The following is a 6,071-nucleotide window of genomic DNA, read 5'->3' as shown; positions in this document are numbered from 1 at the left end:
TGATACCTGATTGTTTGCACTCCGGCAATATTTGCACTCCGGCAATATTTGCACTATCTGTATATATCATGTTTATTTTTGTTTAAAGCTTATTTTGTATATTGTATATTCTTAAAATTTCAATTTTTTTAATTCTATTTTATTCTAACGTTTTTATCTATTTGTTATTATACTGTTTGACTTGCACCAACATAACCAAAGCAAATTCCTAGTGTAAATCTCTTACACCTGGCAATAAACACAATTCTGATTCTGATTCTGATTCTGATTCTGTAGACCAATAAAAAGTCACTGATGATCTACAACACCCCAATGCAAAAAAAAATGCAATTTTATGCTTTCGAGATCTAACAAGAATATAAGTGAAAGCTTGTTATTCCTTTTATTTGTAATATAATTGAGAGTATCCATCCATAAAGATGGATGGATGGATAATTGAGAGTAGTCCAGTAGTAGTAAGTGTTTACGGTAAATATATGCAGTATGATATAGCATGTAGGGAAAAAATATAATAATAATATGCTACATTTAAATAAATATTTAAAGGGGACATATCATGCTCATTTTCAGGTTCATACTTGTATTTTGTTTTTTTTACTAGAACATGTGGAAGCCTGCGGCGGCCGCTCCGAGCTCAGCGAGCTGTGGCCAAACTAAAAGTTGGTGATAGTTTAACTTCTAGCGTCTAGAAGGTATACCTTCTGTCACTTAACTTGTTTCTTTTATGGTTTAGAAAGTAATTTGATTACAATTAACCAAAAACGTGATGTTTAAGGTAATATATATATAATATATATTCATATGTCAAGGTTAAACAAAAAATCTACAAAGCAAAAAAAAAAGGCATATGTACATGTTCACCCTGTCCCAGAAAACAATAAAGAGAAGTTAAACTATCATAACCCACAAATTCCGAAAACTTGCACAAACTCTTGTGAGACTCCATGCCCAGCGACTCCTCACCTTAACCATTCGAGGTCAATGCTTAACCATGACTACTCAAGGTCAATGCCTAACCTCAACTGGCTAGCGAGAGTTTCGTAAATTGTGGGGTATCATTCTAGACATGACTATAGCGAAGTAGGGCCAGACAGTATCCGCAGACAATCAGTAAACAGAGGTCTGTGACTCCTGTGACATGTTGACCTATATTACAAAGAATTTCTTCCCGCGTGAAACACGAACACGCCTCCAGGCTGCAGAAAAATTTAATTATTGCGGCGAGCCGCAGTTCATCGCTTCCTGGTGTGTTTTCAGCATTCAGTATAAGCATCATATAGCTACTGGAACGAAAAGACACTATTGTCACAAGTGTAGAAAAGTTAAATAGATTCTAGACAGAAATCGTTTAAGAGGTAAGTACAAGTTTTGTTACATACACTACATCACTATTGTTTTTAAAGTTTATTTTGAAGGCCAGATTTATTAGCATCCTGTCTTATATTCATGCAGCTTCTGGGGCCTCGGGTCCTTTAAACAGCACAGCAGATGAATGAACACTAGTCAGACAACAACACAGGTTTAAAATAAATGGCAACTTGGAAAAACTGACATGGATTTCAGTATGAAGCTGCTCCTACTGTGAGGTCAGACTCCCATAATGTATTTCATTATGTCAACTCTAGTAACACTTAGCTTTCTCAGATGGGGACACAGGTGATTAAATCCATCCATTCAGCTCATCCTATTCAGGCTGGCAGGGGGGTCTGGAGCCGATCCCATCTGACATGGACAGGTCACCAGACTATCACAGGGCTGACACATAAGAGAAATAGATGGGTGGGTGGCTCGGTGGATGGATGGTTGGATGGATGGATGGATGGATGGATAGATAGATAGATAGAGGCAACCATTCACACTCACATTCACATCTACGGGGCATAGAGTCAACAATGAACCTAACCTGCATGTCTTCAGACAGTGGGAGGATGCCGGAGGACCCGGAGAAAACTCATTATTGTTATTATTAATGTATTTATTATTATTATTACTAGTGCAGTGCCTGTTCAGAACGGGCTGAATGCCTGGCCTGTGGTGTTGCTGCTTGCAGCTTTCTCGAGAACCGCTCATACAACCAATTTCACACTCAACACTGCACTTCCTCGGGTCCTGAGCAATACACCTGCCATGACATAGTTTGCTTCAGAAACACCGGTGAAATACACTTCGCAGAAGCAACATCCAAATAGGCATACAGTATATCCAGCATCCATGTAACGTATAGGCTATAATGTTAGTATAACTGCAGTCAAAAGTCAGCCACGGTCTGCCCGCTGCAGAGGTGAAGAAAAGTTGGGTTGTAACGTTATCCAGTGTAAGCGGCCTCCATCATCCAGCAGCAGTGTACTTCCCGTCGCAGACGATACGTTCGATCTAGCCTGCAGAGCACTGAAGCCCCGCCGCCCGCTGCTGCACAGAGCGCTGGTCGTTTGTCTATTCAAAATGTATTAATATTGAACGTGTCGCGTGTCCAAATTGCACCAAATTCGACAAAGCACTCAATGGGGTCAACATGAGCGGATAGCCAACTGGAAGCAGAATGGAACCAGAGTGTGACTGTGAGTTCCCCCGGTGTCAGACTTGATACTAACTAATTAATAACGTTTCCACCAGAAAAATACCTCTGCTAATTAAATCCATGCTACTCTTTATAACTGCTGTGGTTATGTCAAAGCAAGCGACTAATACGCCCAATACGTTAGTGCCCAGTCAAACTCCCCGCCAATAATATTAATAAAACTTGGCTTCATCGATCATTGAAGGGTACCTACACATGTGGCTTTTGCAAGCCAATATAAAGGAGTGTAAACAATTCAGTGACCTTAAGACTCACAAGGTGTATGACATCAAAACGTTCATTAACTGTAACACTACTTTTGTTGTGTACCGTTTATCCTGTACCTGTGCTTGTTTTTACATAGGCCGGACAAAGAGACGATTGAAAGATAGAGTCTCTGAGCATAAGTATGCAATCCGAAAAGCTAATTTGAATTTTATGAAGTGCATAATAGCAATCCAGACAGCCTTATGGTTGAAGGCCTAGAAACCATCAAAAAGAACATTCGGGGTGGTGATCGACTAAAATTATTACTGCAGAGAGAAACTTTTTACATCCACCAAATGAAGGCCACAACATATCCAGGACAAAACGAAGAAATTGATTTTATTTCTTTTTTGTAGTGGCTCTTGTGCATGTGGTCTGGTACTGTTGCCATAAATGGTTATATATTATTACTTATTTACTTTTTTTCTATCTTTTTATCTGTATATTTATGTTTTCTTCTTTTATTTTCATTATTTTCTCTGCTTTCTTGACATCCTGTAGAGCCATCTAGTGACCACATTTTGCACTTGTAACTCTTACTCAGATGTTTGCAATCATCAATTGTCTGACTGTGTACTCACAAAAGGGAAAGCTGTGTGCTGAGGGTTATACCCTGAAGAAGGCTGTTTGTGCCGCTACGCGTGGGTTGTTACCCAATCTTACATGTACCAGCATTGTTTTTAGCATTTCATCATGAAATAGCCAATTGAATAAAGGCTTTTTATATTTTGCCAGAAGAGTGCCTTGGACTTCCCCCCTTTTTTGACTAATACGCCTAGTTGGAAATTCCCTTCGCTAAGTGTATTTCACTGGTGTTTCTGACTGTGAGTAACCACGATTTGGTATGTTGGGGTTAGAAGTCCAGGATGTCCAACATTTTTGAAATTTTTCCAAAAGGGCAAAACCTTTGGCCCTACTTTAGTAGGGGTCAAGCAGTGAGCGGGGATATGTGAGCCATGCTCACTTGTGCCTTGTTTCTGAGATCCATTTCAATCCCTGTTGTGGAACTTCATCTGCATCAGGAGCAATGATTTTCCACCAGTGATCTACCAATCATCAATAGAAAACTGTTCTTATCAAATGCCCACTGGCGAAAACAAAAATCTGTGACCAAGACTTCCCCATAAATCCCTTCACTTCAACGAACATGTGGGAAAAGAATATACCAATAAACACTTTCAATAACTTTTTTATTTTTTTCCCTTAATAGATCTGTACAATCAACAAATCAAACTTAAGATGAGCCTAGCAAAACTGATCTGTACATGTTAAATGCTTTTTTGGGCACAAGAGCTTAACACCCATTTAAATAATCAAATGATGACTTGTCTAGCTATAATGCAAACACTTAAAAATCAGTCCCACGGCTTTGAGAACATTGAGTGACCGACACAGGGGGGGAGGCAGGATGAACCAGAACAAACCAAACAGAAACCAAAAAAAACAAAACAATGTTCCCTTTATATATCTCTTTCTCTCCAGTGTTATAGAAAAGTACAGTCAAATATCTTATTTACAGAGAAATGAACAAAAAGTCTAGTTTGATCAAACTGATGTTTAAAGGTGTGGTGAAGGGTTTCTGGGCTGTTGTCAGAGACTGGGGGAGTATTTTATCTGGATTTAAAAAAGGAGGGACAGGCAGGATCAGACAGTTCATGTGAAAAAAGGGAGGAAAGATGCACAGAAGCCAACAACAGACGATTATGGCTACTGCTCCAATTCCAGCACCAACTTGAGGACACCTTGTTCAAAAAACTCATACACGTCTTCTATGTAATTCTCTGTAAAATGACTGATTTTCCTATTTTCCTTCATCAGCTGCCTTCAGGCATGTCGATCACTAATCAACCAGCTCATTAACCATTCCTGAGATAAATTATTGAAATGATGTATCATTGATGAGTTGTTTTAAAGTGTTGTTTACATGTGCTATATGTTAACTTTTCTACGTTCTTAGTTGTGGTCAAATGGAACACTTAAAGCCCGCCCCTTTCCCCACTCTTGTCCTTTCAAAATAAAGCTGCCTTATTGCTAGGGTAACAGTGATTTCATTTCCATTGAAAAGAGACTTTAAAAAAAAATAAAATAATGAAATACAACGGAGTTCATGTTATTTAGAATTACAGGCATCGTGGAAATGAATCCCTCCTCTTTATAGGCTGAATCTAACATTGAAGTGCAAACGCAGGGAAGGTCTGACTTCATGACACTGGATAAACATGATTCAATGTTTGACAAAAAAATAAATCTACTGTATACTACAGTGACAAAGACACATTCAGATGCAGATTTAACCGAAAAGAAACATGTGTTAGGGCTGTGGTTCTCGCCTGCTAAGCAGCACCTTGTTCTTCAAATGTAGTGGAGCTAATCCAGAGGAGTGTTTCATGAAGCGACGTTACCAGGATTGCTTTAGTAAATTAATAAAGTAGGTTTAAATAAATTATCATGGAAACTCCAGTTTTCTCTTTACATGTCTGTTTTTCTTCCCTGTGAATTGAGGTGATCCGAGCTCCATGTCTGTGTTCTTAAACCATTTTCCAATTAATCTGACCACATTAGTCTTGAGTTTGGATTTATGAAAGTTTAATCCTGGTTTGTTAGGCTCACTCAAGCCAAGCTTTTCACAATAAAGCCCTTCTCTTCTGATCCTTCTTCATGAAACACACCTCAAGGCTAACCGGATGGTCCTGCAGACTCGGGTTTGTCGAAACACCATCAAAGAATTGATTTGTCAATCTGGGATTATCTCGAGTGACACTGCACTCTTAATTTAGACTAAAGACAATATGCTTTTGTGAGAAAATTTATAATTACACCAACATCTTGATGATTCTCAAAAACAAACAAGTTCCCATCAGGGGCCTGCATCAGTAGAAGAGCGCCAAATATTTCTATAGAACAGTAGTATCGCTATAAAACAGTTTTTCTAACAAACAGTAGTTTTTTCACTGTTTCATCTCGCATTAAAGGGGACATATGACAATTTCCAGGTTCATACTTGTATTTTGGGTTTCTACTAGAACATGTTTACATGCTTTAATGTTCAAATGTTCTTTTTTCTGTCTGATTAATCACCCTCTGTCTGAAACACTCTGATTGGATTGCAAGAAAAATATGGTGCACCTTTTTCAAAGGTTGTTCTCATACGGTGGGTGGTACATTCTAATGAGCCTGCATGTGACATAGGAAGGGGAGCCAAATCTGACTGGCTTGTTGAATCGCATGTGTTTTGATCTCTGACTGG

The sequence above is a fragment of the Sebastes fasciatus genome, chromosome 7, assembly GCF_043250625.1.
Source record: "Sebastes fasciatus isolate fSebFas1 chromosome 7, fSebFas1.pri, whole genome shotgun sequence".
NCBI classification, from domain to species: domain Eukaryota; kingdom Metazoa; phylum Chordata; class Actinopteri; order Perciformes; family Sebastidae; genus Sebastes; species Sebastes fasciatus.
This window is presented reverse-complemented; position numbering follows the sequence as displayed.